The sequence below is a fragment of the Pygocentrus nattereri genome, chromosome 4, assembly GCF_015220715.1.
Source record: "Pygocentrus nattereri isolate fPygNat1 chromosome 4, fPygNat1.pri, whole genome shotgun sequence".
Lineage (NCBI taxonomy): Eukaryota > Metazoa > Chordata > Actinopteri > Characiformes > Serrasalmidae > Pygocentrus > Pygocentrus nattereri.
Genome location: NC_051214.1, coordinates 49,630,120 through 49,651,692, shown reverse-complemented (window position 1 = coordinate 49,651,692; position 21,573 = coordinate 49,630,120). Strand labels below are relative to the sequence as shown.

The window sequence follows — 21,573 nt, the reverse complement described above, 5'->3', positions numbered from 1 at the left end:
AATGAATAACCGACTCTAAATGTAGGTATTGTGATATAAACCGAGTCCGTTCTACAGTTTCTCATTAGGCTGAATGAATAACCGGCTCTAAATGTAGGTATTGTGATATAAACCGAGTCCGTTCTACAGTTTCTCATTAGACTGAATGAATAACCGGCTCTAAATGTAGGTATTGTGATATAAACCGAGTCTGTTCTACAGTTTCTCATTAGACTGAATGAATAACCGACTCTAAATGTAGGTATTGTGATATAAACCGAGTCCGTTCTACAGTTTCTCATTAGACTGAATGAATAACCGACTCTAAATGTAGGTATTGTGATATAAACCGAGTCCGTTCTACAGTTTCTCATTAGGCTGAATGAGAATGAGTAATGAGAAAAGTGGATTCCATAATTTACTAATGCACTTGAGTAGAAGCAGTTATATTAGACTTTTAAGTGAAGCAAATCTGTGGCTTATTAATTTTACTTGTTAACATTACCATTATAGACTCAACTGTTCCTTTACCAGCACTCTTTTGGCCTCCTCTACCCATAATAACAGCTGAAATTGGAGGGAAAATAACCAATGTCCCCAAACAAAGTTCATATTTTCAGAATTCTTGAGGGATTTGGTCCCCACAATAGGCTAAATACTCACACACTCATGCACGTATGAGAACACACAGACACTGTGCATAAATAAGTGCTTTCCTCAAGCTACTGGGCCATCAGCGGCTCTTGGCCGGAACCCATCCGTATTTCATTTCCTGTCGAGGCCTGCGGAGCCACTTCCCCAGAGTATTCCCGTCCTCCTCCTCCACACGCTCTGGCTGAGGGAGAAGTCACTGATGTTTACCAGAAACCCTCTCAGACGCCCCTCTCCACTCTCCAAAGCTGTCATCTCCTCCGTCTCTCTCTCCTTCCGCCACATTTCAGTTGCCTCAGTGTCACTTTTCAGAGAGTCGTTTATGCCTGTCTGTGTCGGAGCTGTCTTTCAGCCATATGGCTCGGCTCTGATGACTGAGTGATGTCAGCGGAAGGCTTAATTTGCATATTTGCATATTTACATGCTCAACGATGGATGCGGCTCACTGCACCGTCTCTTCCACCCGCAGACTGAAGAATGAACACGATTCTACCATTTATCTTTTGCTTTCATCCATTTTAATTCAGTGTTACTGTATTGTTTATGCACTGTTCACTGAGACGACTTACATTTAGGGTCAAATCTTAAAGTTTGAATGTTGAATTAATTTTTTTAAGTGAAAAATAACACATTCACTACAGACAGCACACTTAAATCTAGCTCTGTTCTGCAAATTTGAATGCATTTTTCCATAATTGCACAGGCAGAAAACAGTAAACATGGAAATTAATATCAAAATAATCCAAATGGGATGGTTGTTTTAAGAGAGGGAAGTTTTTGGTGTGGCAACTGGCTTCCCCTCTCGACTTAAGAGACCCTTATTAGTCCCACAACAGGGAAATTTCACCTCCGCAATTAACCCATCCGTGAAGTCACACACACACACACACACACACACACACACACACACACACACACACACACACACACACACACACACACACACACACACACACACACACTAGGGAGCAGTGAGCACACTTGCCCAGAGTGGTGGGCAGCCCAATCCGCAGCGCCCGGGGAGCAGTTGGGGGTTAGGTGTCTTGCTCAAGGACACCTCAGTCATGGGCTGTCAGCTCTGGGGATCAAACCGGCGACCTTCCGGTCACGAGGCTGGATCCCTAACCTCCAGCCCACGACTGCCTCTGGGCCCACGACTCACTCTGAGGCTTGGATTTTCCTTTTACTGCTATAGGTTTTACAAGAAGATTCACAGACAGAGAGGTCGAGTGACTCAAGGTTCAAGAATTTGTCACAAGCACGGACAATTATACCTTACAATGAACTTCTTACTCTCCCACACTACACATTTCTATACAAATATGTTTATATATAAACAGTATTTACTAAGTAAAAAAGTGCAAAATTTAGGATGAGAATAATAAAACTGTATAAACTCAGAAAATACACTACACTAGTAGTGGGTAGGGGCTTCTTTTGCTCTCCAAACGACCTCAACCTCACCATGGATTCCACAAGATGTCGGAAACATTTCTTTGATATTCCAGTCCATGTTGATGTATGTCATACAGTTCCTGTAGACTTTTCAGGTGAACTTTCATGCCGTGAATCTCCGAAAGGTGTTCTACTGGATTCAGATCCTTTGGCTGGAAAGGCCACTGAAGAACACTGAACTCACCGTCATGTTCATGAAACCAGTCTGAGACTTTTACTTTGTGACATGGTGCATCGAGTTCAATGTAACAATTAGAAGATGGTAAATTGTGGCCGTGATGGGATGCACCTGGTCAGCAATGCCCCTCAAACAGGCTGTGGCATTCAAGCAATGATTGATTTGGTATTAACAAAGTGTGCAGAGAAAACATTCACCGCACCATTACACCACCTCCACCAGCCTGGACTGCTGACGCAAGGCAAGCTGGGTCCATTGATTTCTGCTGTTGGTGCCAAATTTGCACCAAGATTCATCAGACCAGCCTTGAGATGTTGCTTCAGATTCAATGTTGGTGAGCCTGTGGCCACTGCAGCCTCAGCTTTCTGTTCTTTGCTGACAAAAGTGGAAGCTGACATGGTCTTCTGCTGTTGTAGCCCATCCACCTCAAGATTTGACATGATCCTCTTTCTTAGATCTGCTCAGCACAATTGTACAGAATGGTCATCTGAGTTAAACTAGCCTTTTTGTCAGCTTGAACGAGTCTAGCCATTCTCCACTGACCTCTCTCATTGTCAAGGCATTTCTGTCCACAGAACTGCCACTCACTGGATATTTTTTTCTTTATTGCTCCATTCGGAGTAGCTCTACAGATTCTTTATGTGAAAATCAGCAGCTATAGAAATATTCAAACCAATCTGGCACCAACAATGATACCATGCTGAAAATCCCCAAGCTCACTTTTCCCCCATTCTGATGGTTGATTTTCTGTTCCTCACCCAGACTCTAGAATAGAATAGAATAGAATAGAATTCAACTTTGTCATTGTGTATGTCGCAGGTACAAAGCAACGAAATGCAGTTTGCATCCATCCAGAAGTGCTTAGCAGAAATATAAATATATGTGTTACAATGTACAGTAAGTATAGTATATACAGGTTAAAATATGAGGGGGTATAGACATGAAGGGGGTTATACAGGTTATAAACAAGAATGTACAGGTTATAAATATGAGGGGTATAAAGTACTATGAACTATGAATAAACATGAGGGGTTATAAAGCACTATGAACAGGTTATAAATATGAAGGGGGGTAAGTATGTACTTATGAACAGGTAGAGTATTTACACTGTATATACAATAATGGGCAGTATATACAGCAGATGTAAGTGGTGTTGAGTGGTGTGTAAGTCTGTGTGTTACTGGTGTGTGTTAGGGTACAGTCCAGTGTTATTTGTTTAGATGTCAGGAGGCAGAGTTCAGGAGTGTGACAGCTGTTGGAAAGAAGCTGTTCCGGTACCTGGTGGTCTTGGTCCGGAGGCTCCTGTAGCGCCTCCCAGAGGGCTAGCCTCCACATGGTGATTTCTGGGTACTGCAGGCATTCTGTTTTTAACTCATCCTCCAGTTTCTTTTCATTCATAGTTCAGGCAAAAGGCTTGAATGGACTTCCACATTCCCCATATTATGTTTGGGCCAGGGAAAATGCATAAATGCCTGTAAATGTATAAAATATTAAAACTTCTGCAATGTTAACAGAAGCATAAAACGTATAATTTACGTTTCCATAGTAACATTTGCACTGTAGTTTTTTTGTTTGTTTAATCCATCTGAACCTGTGCATTTACTGCCTAGTCCAGGCCTGCACCACATGTTAGCTTTGGTGTTAGTGTTTGAGTGACTGTAGTTTGATTCCTTACTTTCTTACAGATTACAGATTTCTACAGTATTACTGGTTAAAAGGTATATCAGTTCATTCAATCAGTGAATATTTACTAGAACTAGTAAACTAGTAAACTAATTAGAGGGTAACAAGCTAATTACGCTTGGAGACAAATGTTAGCTCATTAGGATGTTCTCATATATCCTCATTGAGAAAACATTTTTGGTTTGTATCTGTAGTTTTTCAATAAGAATGAAAGAAAAGAATCAAAACAAAGAGCAAATGATGTGAATAAAACCAAAACCCTCAGTAAAGCCATACTTTTTACAAAACTCTTGATTCTTTTCGAAATTCCTGTTGGCTAACTGTCCAGTTTTGCTCAAACACTACATGTTACCTGATGCTACTGATGTTACCTGAAGCTGCTGGACATATCTGCAGTTTACACATGCTCTATAAAAATACACAGTCCTATCATAAGAAAGTGATACATTAATATAGTCGGTGTATTCAGGTGTGCAGTCTGTGACATTGTGCAGGTTATTGTATTAAAGTGTGAAGTTCTCTGATGATGGACCATTCAGTGGTCTGCACTGCTTTACGCTCCACCGATACATCCAGGTTCAGCACGCTTGTTAATCCAGCAGGAAATGCAAGCACAGGTGTTGAGGTATGTTAAGGCTCACATAGTAAAATCACATTGAGAAAATATAATCATACTGCACCGCCCGATAGGAAAACGCCTATTTCTGATTACCAGAGGCAGTAAAATATATATATGTGTGTAAGGGGGAGTGAGGAGGCGGACGCACACGCTGAGATAAGCGAGATGTATTATGGGCAAATCCAGGGTCGTAGTCAGAACAGTCCAGGGTCAATGAGCCGACACAGATTTAGGGTAGGACATACAAACAAAGACCAGGTACAATGATACAAAGACTGGCAAACGCAAGGGGCAAACACAGGGCTTAAATACATGGAACAACGAGGGACAGGTGAAAACAATCAGGGGCGGAGTTACACAACCAAAACAGAGCACATGGACAGGACTGGGAGGAGCCAACCGTGACAGTGCTTAGAAGATTTATAAGTGTTTTTAACTATTAATTTTTATTAGTTATTGTCAAATTGTTCAAATGACTTAAAATCAATTCAATTTTGTTTGTACTGTGCAGATCCAAGCACACACTGTCAGTTATCAATTACGACTGCAACTTGTGGAAGCATGTATTAAGGCCGTTCCATGAATTGTGCCGAAATGTGTGCGACAATAATCTTAAGAAATAACCAAGTAATGTTGCGCCATATCTGTCAGTCCATTCATCATGAAGTGTGCTTACAGAGAAATTGGGTTTGAATTGATTAAAAATAATAATAATAAAATAAACAAAATAATTAGGTACAAGGTTTTCTTCTAATTGCAATGATAAGCAAAAACAGAATCAGGTGAAATAAGGAAAAAGCCAAAAATGTAACCATGGTAACCAAAGAAACAGCAGCCAAATACTGAGAGGATGTGCTCACAAGCTCCAGAAAGGGAAGTGGGAACTGATTACTGAACAGACAGGACACAGGAGAAGGTGCTAATGAGTGGGCAGGGCTGGAGAGGTGGAGCAAATGGGGGCATCATGGGAATCATCAAGGATGATTTCAGCAGTAAAGCCTGTAATGTAAAGCCAAAGATGCTTTATGGTACTAGAGTGATTGCAATACATCAGCCATTCGATTCTAAACAAATCACAGAGGAAGACGCGTGACAAGGTGCCTTCTTTGCGTAAAGTATGTTACAGTTATTTTAATAGTTAAAATCTACCAGTACAGTAACTTCAACACTTAAATGTAACAGTACAGAACATCTTCGGCACATCTTCTGTGTTACACCCTTTAAAATAAAGGTGCCAGAAAGAGTTTTGGGGTAAAAGCACAGAGGAGTCAACTTTGGTTCTCTAAGAAACCTCGTAATGGATGTTTTTTTTAGAGAGTCATCTTCTGTACATTGGTGTAAAAATCCATATTACATAAAGGTTCTAGAAAAAAAAAAAAATATTCTGTGAAGATGCTGTATACCTTTAAAAGCTTTTTTAACAATCGCAAACCTTTTACAAACACAATTCTATACTACATTCAATGATTATACACACACACTGTGTGGGCAGTCGTGGGCTGGAGGTTAGGGAACCGAGGCCCTGTGACCTTGAAGGTCGCCGGTTCGATCCCCAGGGCCGACAGTCCATGACTGAGGTGTCCTTGAGCAAGACACCTAACCCCCAACTGCTCCCTGGGTGCCATGGATAGGGCTGCCCACCTCTCTGGGCAAGTGTGCTCACTGCCCCCTAGTGTGTGTATTCACTAGTGTGTATGTGGTGTTTCACTTCACGGGTGGGTTAAATGAGGAGGTGGAATTTCCCAGTTGTGGGATCAAAAAAGTATCACTTAACACATTTTCTAAGCTGCTTCTCCCTCAGGGTTGGGGGGGGGGTTGGTGGTGCTGGAGCCTATCCCAGCAGTCATCGGGCGGAAGGCAGGATACACCCTGGACAGGTAGCCAGTCCATCGCAGGGCAGACAGACACACACAATCACACCTAGGGGCAATGTAGCGTGTCCAATTGGCCTGACTGCATGTCTTTGGACTGTGGGAGGAAACCGGAGAACCCGGAGGAACCCCACGCAGACACGGGGAGAACATGCAGACTCCACACAGAGAGGACCCCGGTCACCCGGCCAGGGGAATTGAACCCAGGCCCTCCTCACTGTGAGGCGATAGCGCTACCCACCACGTCACTGTGCCGCCTAAATAGTTAATTTTATGTTAAAAAAAATTCCTTGTACATCTTGTATTTAGCTTGTCGCTAGGCCTTAATTAACTTGTTATTCCTTAATTGGCTCAATGAGACTGGTTAGGCAGGTCAAGAACTGTCATTAGGTGTTGTCAGTTGATAATTCCAGAGCGTAAAAAAAAAACCTCTGATCTTCAAACCTTGTTCTAACACTCAACAGCCATGAGCCCCTCTAAGCGTCTGATGATCAGAAATCTGAAAACATCTGAAAACTCTCAGACAGAGCCGATCATATGCTGGCCAAAACGGCGAAGAACAATGTCTATGCACTTTAAAAAAGATGGTTCTTTAAGGGAATTGGTTCTACATAGAACCATTAACATTTACCCTTTGCATGATTAAAAGGTTCTTTTCTTTGAAAGTATTGTTCAGATAGATAGAAAATTGTTTAATACAAACAATACAATGGACATCACATTGTAGCAATAGAAGGATATTACCATTGTCAAAAGGTTCTATATAGAACCATATGCACCATAGTCTCTATCTAGCTGATGAACGCTTTCATGATACAAATGACCTTTGAATTATGCAAAGGTTTTTTTTGGGGTTTTATATGGAACCATTTTCTATACTAAGAACCCTTGAGGAACCATCTTTTTTAAGATTGTAGATAAGCCAGAGGCATTTTGGAAACAAGTGCTGTAGAAAATGAAGTAATAGGGAACTATTTGGCTACAATCATTAAACATGCTTGGAGAAAAAAAATGCAGCATTTGATGAAAGGAACGCCGTGCTGACTGTTAAGCACGGAAGTGGATCTATTAGGTTTTAGGTTGTGTGAAAAAGATGAATTCGGCTACATTTCAGCAAATTCTGGAAGAAAATTTTCACACAATCAGTCAACAAACTGATGCTAAAAAAGGCTTCTACAACAGAACGATGATCCAAAACCTCAAATCTACCATGAACTACTTCAAAAAATGCAAGAAGAAGCTTTGGGAATGTTCCTCACAGTCTTCTGACTTGAACATCACTGAAAATTTGCCTCAAGTCTCAAGACTGAGACCTTACAAGACTGATAACTGACTAGTCCAAAAAAGATTTTGATTCTTATTGAATCATTTCAGCTCCTTCTTTCCTCTTCAGTTCCTCTGTGACACCGCTCCAGATCCAGAAGCAATGGGTGCATTTGTGGAGATTGGCCTTATTACAGCTGAACCGAAACATTCAACTCCTTCCTCATCATAATGAACAGGCTCCTCCGTCGGTCTTGGCTGAGAGAATTACCCTTTACCCAACTTAAAATGATCTGATCATTTATTTAAACTGTCATAATTACACTAATGTCTCGCTTTAAATATTCATCCGCTGATAGACATGAGTGATAGTCAGTCAGCTTCATAAGGGCAGAGACTTCATGTGTTTTCAGCCCCTCATCGCCACCATAGACATTTCTGGAGCCCAGGAGCTGAAACGTACAGGAACGTCTACATTAACATATGTGCGTGAACTCAAATATAGCAGAGAGGAGAAATTAATTGGGGACTTTGGGGGTAATTTGAGAGCCTTGGCTATAATCGCTGAATAAGTGTGCTGGGAAATTGGGGTTAAAGAGAGAGGCAGGAGCAATTAAAATGTGTTTAAGCAAGAGATGTCCATGGAGAGCGTCCTGAGCCTCCGCACGTTCTTCTACCATTGATCATAGCGCTCCTCCAAATACATCATACGCTGATTTCCCTCTCAGCCCGAGTGAGGTGCTGAAGCCCGCCGGCTGGGATTGGCTTTACTTGGGGACAGTGCACTAACAGCTATGACCTGAGCTCATCTCTGGCTGTGAAGTTCGTGGTTTGTACCAGAATTCAGGGTTCATAAATAAACTGCTCTGTATAGACAGATGTGCACTGCCTACCACAAAATTCTCAAGACAAATAAGGTGGTCAGAACTGCTTGTCTCTGCTTATATTTCAAGATCTGTTTCTCATTTTCTTGCAAATCTCTTTCTTAAACAAGACATTCTTTTTACAGTCCCTTACAGAACAATTTAAACTTTCTGCACATTTAGATGATTAAGATGTAAACAAAGTAAGTTTCATGTTCTAGCGAAGTCAGCGCAGTTCACAGTGGTGGTGATAGGGACCAGAAAACCACCTGTAGAAGCTCCCAATTGCATTAAATTCTAACAAATATATTACATGACGCATGAGATAGTTTTGAGATAAGCTTTCAGCCCAAATATATATTTTTTTCTTAACATTTGTGGCGGACAGCCACAAAGTTGTCTCAGTTGATAAGAAAATCATGCTGTAATTGTATATGTACTGTATTTCCCCCTTAGAGAAGCATATATTTCACTGAAAGTGTATTTCACTAAAGCCATGTGGTTTTTTTCACATCATTATCACTTTTATTTTTATAGCGCCTTTCCCACGCTCAATGACGCTTTACAGCCAATATATAATCAACTATACATCACACAGAACATTATATATATAAATATATAAATAAAAGTGATAATGATATATATATAAAATGTTCTGGGTGGGGGGGGGGTTCACTGACCACAGTATAGAGTCACTTAGCCAGCCCAGGAAAGAGTCCTTAGCTATGGGGGAAAGTTTCACACTGCAACTATGGTGCATCACACAGGAGGCCGGCCTGGGAAGCCTTGAAGCCCAAAAACTTCCAGGTGCATTTTCCTGCAGCCGACCACCAGCAGTCCAGACAGCCTCATAGGCGCACAGCTGTGATGTAGCATCGCATAGGCAACCAACCTGAGAGCTGAAAGCTACCTGTCCAGGCAGCCCCACAGCTGTAATGCAGCATCAACCAGCAGCCAGCCCAGGCTGTGATGTCACATCGATCAAGTCCGCAGTCAAGAGAACCTCATAGCCGTGATAAAGCGGCCGGTCCAGGCTGCATCAACGCTGAGATGGAGCGCTGCCCAAACAGCCCAAGAAGCCTCTGAGCCACAGGTGGAAAATGTCTCTTGGCTGCTGTGAATGATAAAATCTTCAGCCTGCAGGAAAACATATACCCATATTGTGATAGCATACTTACAGCAGAGCATACACACACACACAGACACACACACACACACATGAAATTCACTTAGCTGGCTTGTAGCACATTGAGACCAAGTTGAGAAATTGTGTGGAAAGTGCAGATTTTACTTTTACAATCCATAACACGATAGTGTTTGTAAATAAAACAGTAGATTTTTTATTTATAATTAGAATTATATTAGATTTTTTATATTAGAACTTTTATTGCATTTTATATTAAGTTTTACATCATACCTGGAGAAGGTTAAGGGGAAGGGGGTGGCAGGATGGTGACACATTTTTAAGAATACACACAAATCAGAAATCAAGCAAATGCAATAGACAAACAGCTAGACAACTGAACAACATGTCATAATTCAACTGGAAGCTAAAACTAAAATTCTTCACCAGAGTCATTTAAATTTTCCAACTTTCTTATTGTTGACTTTTGCCTTGTTACGCTCTGCTGTGAGATATTCCACAGATGATATTTTGAAAATTATAGAAATTTAGAATTTCATAGCTGGAAGTTGTGGGGCAATCCAAAGTTGCAAGACGGTTCTTGGTAGCTGTAAAACCTGTTCATATGCAGAAAAGTACCAGGTGCAGAGTTATAATTATTATAAGTAGAAACTTAAATGTTTTTTTTAATATATATATATTTCCAGAGGTGGATGTAGTACACAAAACATGTACTTGAGTTAAAGCAGAGACACCCAAGAAAAAATATTACTCCAGTAAAAGTAGAAGTTCCTCCCTTTAGACCTCCACTTTAGCAAAAAAAAAGTTGAATAAAAACTGGCTTTAAACTCAGGATCACAGATGAGCTCCTTTACTATGTTGATCTGTAGGCGTCTGTTCATAAACATAAACCAGCCCAAACTCATTTACTATAAAATGAAATGGTGTTTGTAGAAATTCAGAAAAAAGCCGCGTCAGTCTCGACTGCATATGTGGACATATTTCTATATTGAGCTCTATTTACACAAAGTTAGGTTAGTTCATCATTTATGTTGAACAGACTCTCCCAAAGTTTTACGCTGCTGCGCTGACGTTGAACCGCGTGCTGCACTGGGTCGGTATGACCAACAGGTCAAAACCAGCTCTAAACAAAGTGACCGCTGGGCCCTGATTGGTGCTCTGGCTTTGCGCTTCTTTCGTTTTGACATGTTACGTTTTTATACACACAGAAACCAAAAGGAACGACAGATTTCTCAAAATGTAGGAGGAAAAAGTCGGATATTAGACTCTGAAATGTAGTGGAGTGAAAGGAAAAAGTCCAGAACGGAGAAACTTCAGTACAGATACACCAAAAATACTAAAGTACAGAAACTAATTACATTTACTCAGTTACTCAGGTACTCAGTTACTCAGTTACTGTCCACCACTGGATATCTACTGTAAGGTGTTGCATATGTGCTGTGAATTTCTTCATATTGGATAAATCACTGCACCAATTTTTTAGAAGAGTGTCTCAAATTAGCCCATATAGTGTTCCGACCCAAGAAAGGACCAGAATAGGAAAGCTGTTGTTCCCAGAGTTGTTTGACTGCCCAACTGCTTTATACAATGCTCTACCAAAGTAGTATAAATATACAATACTCTGCCCTATCGGTTGTCCAAAGGCTGGTCTATCAAAGGGTGAGAGTTCAGTAATTTGAATTTCATGAGAGGTTCTTGCCGTGTGTATATCGCACATGCTCAGACCAGGTCCTGGAGATCCACCACCTTGCGCTCTTTTGTTTGTATAGCAAAGAACATCTCTCGACTTCTTAGCCTTAAATGCAAAGCTTGGCAGCCTGTTGCCAAATCAGTGAGGAAACTCAGCTTTTCCTGGTGGTTCAGTCGGAGTTTTTGAAAAACGGAATACTAAAAATCTGTGACCTTCGTCACTCACAGTCCTGCTGCATGTGTTGGACTTCAAGGTGTGAATTCTGAAGGTGCTCAAACGTCAAACTGCTCACTCTAATTAAAATCCCAATTCATTCCTTAGACCTCCAACTGAAAAAGCTCAGGTGAACCGTTGGTGTTGTGCGTGTGTGTGTGTGTGTGTGTGTGTGTGTGTGTGTGTGTGTGTGTGAGTAGGAATGCAGGTTTTTATTTTACTTTATTTTGTATTTATTTGATTCCCTACATGTGAGTGTCTGTCTGGTGCTGCGCTCTGTGAGCTCCTGTAACCAAAACCAAGTTCCTCGTATGAGCAGCAGACCTGGGCAATAATCGATTCTGATTCTGGTTCTGGTTCTGATTCTGGTTCTGGTTCTGGTTCTGGTTCTGATTCTGATTCTGGTTCTGATTCTGATTCTGGTTCTGGTTCTGGTTCTGGTTCTGGTTCTGATTCTGGTTCTGATTCTGATTCTGGTTCTGATTCTGATATGCTTTATCTAATCATTAAGATTTGCTTAAGGATATGAAGATCTCAGTGAATTATAAAGGAAAATTCACTTTTTCTGGGAGCAGCATGTCAAACATTTGATGTCATATAAAAAAATGACATAATTTCTTCATAATTGTCTTGAAATAATAACTTATTATCCCAAAATATTTTTGGAATATTTTTGAAAAAAATCTTGAAATTTAACAAATCCTTATTGCAGCATAATAAATCAGAATTTTGAGATATTGAGTCAATATATGTATATAGTATTCCGGCACTGTGAGTCATTATTTTTGAGATATTTAGTAAATATCTTCGTACAGTAAGTCATTACTGCACGTTGAGATCGCGGTATACTGCTGCAGAAACTGGAGGAGAACGATTCTGGTGGTCGTGGAGCTCTAGAGATGGGGAACTCATCTCTTTAGTTCAATGTCAAAGAAAATCGGACTGTTTGAACACATCCATGCAGTTTCACTTTAGCCAGTTTGCACCGTATCCACTGCCCTGGACTGTGTAACGGGTCCAGCTCGCATTGCTGAGGCACCATTCGATCCTTCTCCTGTCTGCTGTGGAGACGCACCACTGAACTACTTCACCGTTTTGGGAATGCTTTGGACTGGCTCTCTTCCACATGAGCCTCGGGCCGGCTCCCGGCCGTTCCTCTGCCTTCAGCACAGCAGCAGCCTCAGGCCTGCTTTTCTCGTGTGAGGGAAAACTCTAAGAACAGGTGGAGCTCAACTCGTTCAAAATCACTGATGAAATAACGATGACAATAACTTAATATTTAGCATGTCCACTCCTAACTTGGGGGAAATATTGGTCCCGCTCGGAGCAAACTCCGAGATTTGTTTTTAGAGGAATTTATGAATTTATATTTATGACAGCAGACAAAGTAAACAAACACACTGGCAAGAGAGCATTAGATAAACACACAGCAGTCTTTTTACACCACGGTGGAGACAGCAGGATATATAATAATGATTTTAGAGCTGTGAGAATTAAAAACAGCACACACTTTAAGACTTCCTTCCTATAAGTGGTCATAATAAGGAGTGTTTGAGCCGGATGAATGGATGGAAGGATGGATGGACGGTGTAAATGAGCACGTTATCTGAGGCTGGAGTGGCATTTTAGCTCCAGCGTTAATTAACAGGCAGCTGTATTCCCTACAAAGTCATTACTGCCAACTAAAAACGCTGCCTCTCCACCATTAAGGGGCATTAAGAATAACCTGAAGGAGAGAAATTTTAGGTCATTAATTACCGCCCATCAAATTCAGCATTACGCTGTTGTGCCTGGAGAGTTTTACCGGGCCAATGAACAAACTGCAGTGTTTTTTTATAACTGTAGCTAATGGGTGTTTCCCATTACACAAGCATTAATCATGACTGTTATTCAGCTATTTTACAGCATACAGCTGATTAAAAGGGCTGCCAAGTCATAAAAAATCAAATCCGACTTAAATAATCACCGTAGACGAGGAACAATTTCGCGATGCAATTACCAAATGCTGCTGGACTGAGCGTCCCTCCTGCAACTGGCTCAGCTTCACCTGTCCTTATGCTCTTGTCAATGCATCACTGGACAGCGGTTAGCCAATGATTCATCAAAAAATCGGAATAAAAGACTGTGGCGCGCCTTTTCCCAGCATGCTGTACTCCTGACTTCACCCGATAACATTCTGCACTCCCATTAAAACATTTGGAATCATTATTATTGCTTAACTGAACATCAAACGGACAAATAACTGGATGTAGTTATTGTTCATTATTATTTAATTGTTATTAAGAGATTTATATTTTAAAAGATGACTAGATTAGACTCTTTCTGTACGCATGGGATTAGTCAGTTCGGAGCTCTGAGCCGTGCACAAAGGCTTTACTTTTCTCAAGAATGAACTGTTTGGAATGTTTTTAAGATTAGAAATTGAGACTTCTGTCCAATTAAACTCTTAAAATAAAGAGTGGGCATTTTATCTTCATTAGAAGAAGTCTGTATGATCGGCTGATTTGTCTGAATAATAATAATAATAATAATAATAGTAATAATAATAATAATAATAATAATAATAATAATATAATAGGTAGAAGTGGTTCTTAAGGGATGCTAATAATGGTGACATGTGACACATTCTCCGATGTTTCCCGTGTAAGATTGAGCTCAATAAGACCTTTTATTGCCTATAACGATTTTATCCATCTTTACCAACATCGTTAACAGTTATAGAGCCAATCATACGGCTTAAATGAGAAACGCTCCACTGTGCTGTAGTTGACCAAGATCTGAGCAGTTCAGCTGTTTTTCATGCTTGTGTAACTATTTTAACCTCGTACAGTACCTTCTGTTTAGCAGTGTACTAGTGGGATTTGCCTTGGATTGGATTAAAATACTTCAGACATTGTTGCAGTGAAGTTCGGCTGTAAGTAGCCATGACAACGCTGAAGTCCAGACCTCTGTATCTTCAGGAGGATGTTTATCTGTCTCTGTTCATGATGTTTAAAAATGGAAAAGGTGGTTTAGAAACTCTTTTTGCTATTTTTCTTGAAATTCTCCTCCTGTGTTGATACCAATCAATGCATTTAAATGCTCTGATAATAAAAAAAGAAAAACGTCATCTGTGGAGGCCACAGGATGTACCAACCCCATCCTATCCTGTTGTGGGCTGGAGGTTAGGCATGCAGCCTTGCGACCGGAAAGTCGCTGGTTCGATCCCCAGAGCCGACAGTCCATGACTGAGGTGTCCTTGAGCAAGACACCTAACCCCCAACTGCTCCCCGGGCGCTGCGGATAGGGCTGCCCACCTCTCCGGGCAAGTGTGCTCACTGCCCCCTAGTGTGTATGTGGTGTTTCACTGCACAGATGGGTTAAATGCGGAGGTGGAATTTCCCCGTTGTGGGACTAATAAGGGTCTCTTAATCTTAATCTATCATTCCATTTGGTCTGAACCAAGTGACTGGATGGCCTACCTGCCTGTCTACCTACAAACCTCATGACCTGTCCACACACACACACACACAATCTTGTTTCTGTAAATTATAGGGTCATTTCATAGACTTCTATTAATGTCCTAGAGACTTTAATCAGAACTACTACTAGCCTCACCCTCACGTTAAAATGTAATGATTTACACTGTGGGGACCAACTTGTTCCCAGAAGAAAAGCTTGTACTCACGTCCTGCCCTTGTGCCTCTCGTGGTCATCATCGTCCTCTCTCTGGTGGCCGACGTCCTCCTCTCACCATCACGCGCACCCCTCGGTGGTGTTTGGAATTCGTGCGCCATCCCCACTCGCTCAAGGTTCTCTCTCTGCCGTCCTCGCAAGGCTTCATCCTCGCTCAGAGTTGGGACCCTGCCTTGCTGCCGGCTCTCGTGACCATCGTTGCTTGCCACAGTCCCCAAATCATGAGTGTATGACAGGTTTTCGTCCCCATAATGTGACATAAACCTGGTCCATACACACACACAGCTGAAATGTAGTGACCTCAGCAGAGAACGGGAGAGAAAGTTACACAGGTACCTAAAACAGCTCGCCCTGCTGAAGATAGAAAGAAATGAAAGACAGAAATAGAAAAGGCTTCAGACAGGAAGAGGCTGGATAAAGAAAAAGGCCAAACCAGAGTGACCACTGGTGCCACTCTCCAGCAATGGATAAACCCGAGGGAGCTGAAAGGCTGGCGTTTTACAGTTTTTCTAATCCTTTGACATAATTGCTTAACATTTTTCTTCATTTATCCCTTGATGTTGAAACCTCTCAACTGTTAAATGGTCTTAAATGTAGTTTAGTTCATATTAAATTCCTTTTACATTTCTTTCAGATTGAATTCCATTGAAATCTCTTCGTGTTGTAAATGTTTGGCTACATTGAGAATGCATTTATGAGCGAAAAATAAAGGTTGATTGATTGATTGATTGGTTCCTTTGTTGAAATTAAATAAGTAGCATTAAAAAGGCTTCACTAAAATACAGCCCTGCAGTAAAGACACAGGCTTTTCCAACTGCCTCCGTCACTAACGCTGGGCTTGCTACCATAGTTCAGGGTCTTCTTTACTTTTTCACCTTCATCTTCATCCAATTCCTGGGTTTATGATCTTGTTGTCACACTGTTTTTGTGCATTTCTACCTATAAATAAATACAAATATAAACGCTTAGCAGCGCAGTTAACCTGCCGGTTGTTTACATTAAACCATAAATGTGTTGCATAATTCATGCAGTGTATCATGGAGAGCAGGAAGGTGGATGAAGTGAATTTTTTCAATTAAATATAATTACAGGCATAACTCTGAGCTCTGATATAACAGGAAGCAGCTGCCACATGTTCAGCACCTGGAAGCCAGTTACATGCCACTGATTCTCTTCTGCAAGTCTTAATGAACAGGTATGCATATGCTCAAGTAATTATAGGATGGAATATCTAGCAAATTCATGCAATCATGTAAGTCAATCTGGAAAAAGCCAAATTGGATTGTAAATACATATCCATCCATTTTCTAAGCCGCTTCTCCGTCAGGGTTGCTGGAGCCTATCCCAGCGGTCTTCGGGCGGAAGGCAGGATACACCCTGGACAGGTCGCCGGCCCATCGCAGGGCAGACAGACAGTCACTCACACCCAGGGGCAATTTAGCACATCCAATTGGCCTGACTGCATGTCTTTGGACTGTGGGAGGAAACCAGAGAACCTGGAGGAACCCCACGCAGACACGGGGAGAACATGCAGACTCCACACAGAGAGGAACCCGGTCACCCGGCCGGGGAATCGAACCCAGACCCTCCTCGCTGTGAGGTGACAGCGCTACCCACCACGCCACCGTGCCGCCCGATATATTAACCTAATAACATAAAATTATTTAAATTGCTGGCTCACATCTAAAGATATCAAACTTCATCACTACTTTCCAAAACTGCCGCAGCAGCTTCAGCAGCTGTAAACTCTCTGCACGTCATTTACTCGTGTCTCCAGTGTGGACTGAATGAAGAATGAAGGCTTTCCGGTGTGATGGGTCAGTCCTCAGTGATTGCTTCAGTGTCCATTGCTCAGTTTCACACAGACGGACGCATGAATCCACCTGTTCCACACGGTGAGAGGCAGATGATGTGTATCTCAGCCCCTCTTCACAGCCTCATAACTCCGGATGTGATCTCGTGATAAGATTAAGATTAAGTGACCCTTATTAGTCCCACAACGGGGAAATTTCACCTCCGTGTTTACCCATCCGTGAAGTGAGACAACAAATACACTCTAGTGAGCACACACACACACTAGGGGGCAGTGAGCACACTTGCCCGGAGTGGTGGGCAGCCCAATCCGCAGCGCCCGGGGAGCAGTTGGGAGGGGCCATGCTAATCTTCTCTGTATCGATCCGATTTTAGTATATGTGCTGCCATAGTGAGCGCATGGAATGGAATGGAATGGAAAGATGGAACGGAAAGGGCGACTCAACAGATTCAGGAAATGTTTGAACTGGATTTCTGTGCTGGATCATCACAAAGTCACAGAAACAGAGAATTTAATGCAAGGATAGGTCATGGAACCCAGAGCGTTGAACATCTCTGTTGGTAAATTTGCAAGCCTTCCTTTTACTCCTCTTTTTTATGATCAATGACGAATTCTGAATTCCTGGTACTTTTGTTGACACGTAGAAAAACAAACAAAACTAAAGAAAAATTGCACATTTTACAGGTTTATCCAAAATAAGTGAGTCAGGACTCCAAGGCAGCCCGACAGAGGACTGGGCCAAGCTCTGGATATTAAAGGACTAAGCGAGCACAGAATCATGAATAAGCAGTTTTTGGTGTTTGTGGAATCTCCGGGCTCAAAAGTGTTGCAACACACCCAAGTTCCAGTTGAAATCTCTCATAAGGAATAAATCACAACACTATTAAATATGCTTCAAACGCACCATGGACCCTCAAACGTATCTCAGGGTTCCTGACAGACTGTAAACACTGGGGAAAGAAGAGATGGGATGAGACGTGCTGCGCTTGCCGTCAGCTCTGCTGCTACCGTTTTCAAACTTACTTTTTTTTAAAAAAGCGATTTAAAGTTTCTTCTCCTTTGAATTTCAAAACACATCAGAGGCCGATCAGATATTTTCAGAAGGTTTGTGCGGTGGCATTAGACCGTCCACAGCTGCAATGAAAAAAATAAATCCTTGAATATACACAAGCAAAGAATGAAAACAAGAGAGCGAGATGCCTCAGAGGACCTATCAGATCACATATGACCTTGTCAGGTCTCTCCCAGTATTACAGACACATGGCCCCTCCCACCTCTCATACCCAGGCCTGTTATCTACAGCTGCCTGAATAATGGAGCAAGTGGAACATCTGCAGCCTGACCTTTAATAAACATACAGTTACTCCCTCGCTTTTCATATTAAAAATGACTTTCAGTGTAAATAACTATAGATGGCCATTCCAGACAGGAAAAGGAGGAATAAACACCTGTTTGTGTTTTCTGTTTTCTGTGTTCTCTGTTTCTGGCAGCACTGTGTCAAAATACTAACAAAGTAATTCAAAATGACACATTTTCTAAAAAGATGTTGACTTATTATATCAAATTGATGACTTTCTCAAAATATTGACCTAGTATTTCAAAATTGTAAAAAATGATAATTATCTTGAAATGCCACACACACACACACACACACACACACACACACACACACACACACATGTTGTTGGCCAATTTCATTAAAAAAAAGTGACTTTCTATCACAAACTAATGGTGTAATTTCTCAATGAATGCCTTAATATCTGAAAAACTATTTGTTTTAGAATATTACCCTAATATCTCTGAAATAACGACTCTATGTCAAAATGTTGACTTAATATCTCAAATATATTTATCCCATATTACTACGCAATGGCATTTTCTTTAACTTAAAAAAAAGAAAGAATCTTGAAATAATGTCAAAGGATTTTGAGATTCTGTGTTGATATTGAGTTCAACTTTAAGAAAATAAGAAAGATAAGAATTAGAAAATCAGAAAGTAAGAAAAAATTGTTTCAAAATAATGCAAACATGATTTAAGATAGTAAGTCATTATGTTGACAGTAAACATATATTCAAAAAAAAATCCAATATCATAAATTATTCAACTAGAATAGCAAGACATTATTATGATATGCTAAGGCATTACTTCGACATTGTAAGTCAATATCTTGAGAAAGAATCAACATCATTTTGAATATTCATTATATTACAGCCTCCTTCTCCGTCTTCTTCAGCTTTTTGGTCATTTTAGGATCTTCTACTGCCGTCGTTCCATCATTCGAATGTTTTTTGGAGCTTTATATAAATTATTTGTAGTCTGTAAAGTTGTAGAGTCATTTCAATAGAATTATCTAATGCCTGCAAAATAAATAAATAAATAAAAATGATAAACTGGAGTGCATTTTTAGTTGGCTAGCTAGTGTTAACTTTAATTTTAGGAGTTTTTTTTTTTTATGTGATCATAAAAAAACAAAAAACAAAGAAAATTAGTGTACACAGAAAATTATATCACCACCACCCCCAACACCACCACCACCACCAATTTACTCACCTATTTCCACACAAAACCAGCAAACAAAGTACATAAAACCTCTGTGAGAGAAGAAAATTCACCATGCTTGTCAGTAAATGAGAGATGGACATATGACGTTTGAATGAACTACAGAAAATTAGACTAGTTTTATTACTGCATTACAAAAAGGCCCCCGACTGATCAACAGATGAACATTCATTAGACGGCTCCTAAACTGGAAGACGTACAAATAAACCTTTGTAGCACAGATGTTGCTGCTTCTTTCTGGTTTTCCACTGGTTTTGCAGAAAGACGCTCATGCAGGAGAGCACTGGCTTTCATGTTCAGAAATAAGCCTGTCCCAGTTCCACCACCTCAGATGATGAGAAGCAGAAAATATCACCAACCTTCAGCTAAATTTGCATGGAGGCCATTCCGCCTTGCCTTGTACTTCAGGCGTGTTTGTAGCTGCTGTAATTCAAAGTGCATTCCGGCTGTTTTTGGATCTAAATTAATACGTCGATATTGTAGAAGGAAACAGACGTGGTAGGATTACGACGTGGCATCGACGTAAGATCAGAGATGACATTTTTTATTAGAGAGGCGCTGGCACATTCATTATGAATCCCTCCAACCATCACGCACACAACGCCACTGTCAGCCGCTCCAACAGCAGCGAGGCGAACCTTAATCCGATTGGAAAGATTACACAAACATATTTTTATCTGTGCCGCTCTTTCTGGGAGTGCCTGTGAAGAGCAGCCCTGACAGCGGATTCTTTTTGATATTATGTCTGTCACGAACTCCCTGACAGTGGTGTTGGTAGAGGGAGGCAGGAAGAGAAAGGTCACCTCAACAGGGGGGTTTCATCATCCGAACACGGTGACCTGCAAAATAAATACACATCAGGGGGAGGAACGACATCTGAAACGCAGGTAAAAGATCATTACTGCTGGGTGAGCATCGAAATTTGAATGCATGTTGGCGTAACAAGATTGTAAACGAAAAATGTGTCACCTGTGACTGAAACGAACGTGTAACATCTCCACAAGCAGGAATAACAGCTGTGAGTCAATTAGGCGTGAACTGGACACATTTTTGGATGTAGGCGACATCAATGTTCAGCAGCTCTTGCCAGGTTTTGTGGAGGCCTCCCGTCTTACTCGTTGTTCCAGGTAGTCCCACGCATTTTCAAGAAGGTTCATATCTGTGGACTGCCGAGTCCAGATGTGTGAACACTCCCAAACATTCATCATGTCAGTCAGTCACATTTGCAGCCCTGTGAATGTGAGAATTGTCATCTTGGAATGCAGGGAGAGGAATGTCATGTTCCTCGGTAAGATGATGAGCAAAAGGGAAACCGGTTGTGCAGCAGCTCAATGTAGAGCACCGTGGTTAGAATTTCCTCAACTAAAGGACCCCCCCACACACACACACACACACACACACACACACGCATATCTTCTAAGCCGCTTCTCCTTCTGGGTCACGGGGGGTGCTGGAGCCTATCCCAGCTGTCATTGGGCGAAAGGCAACTAAAGGACCCATTTCAGCGTAATTGAAACACCCCCAGAACATCATGGAGCCTCCTCCAGCTTAAGCCTTACCTCTCACACAGTCCTTATTGAAGGCTTCCTGAGATCTATGATGAGCACAATGCCAAACATCATTCACATACAGGCAGAAATGAGATTCATCTGACCAGATAACACATTTTCAGTCATGCACAGTCCAATGTTTGTGTCTCTTCACTCACTGGAATCAGACAACTTTGTGAGCAGAAGTGAGCAAAGGCCTCTTGTGCCACTCTGCTCTGTATGTTCATGGTATGCAGTTCACTGCAGTGTTCTTTCAGAACTTGGTTGTGAGGGACCTGCGCTGACGTCTAGAAACACTTCTTGCCTGGAAGTGAGGTGATTTTTATTCACCCTGTCCATCAGTTTTATCTTCCCGCCATAATTCTG

The 21,573-nt window shown here is 41.3% G+C and overlaps 1 pseudogene; it reads right to left on the bottom strand.

Annotated features, from left to right (window-relative positions):
* Positions 1-17,431: 17,431 nt before the first annotated feature.
* Positions 17,432-17,495, bottom strand: LOC119263343 (annotated as a pseudogene).
* Positions 17,496-21,573: the final 4,078 nt, after the last annotated feature.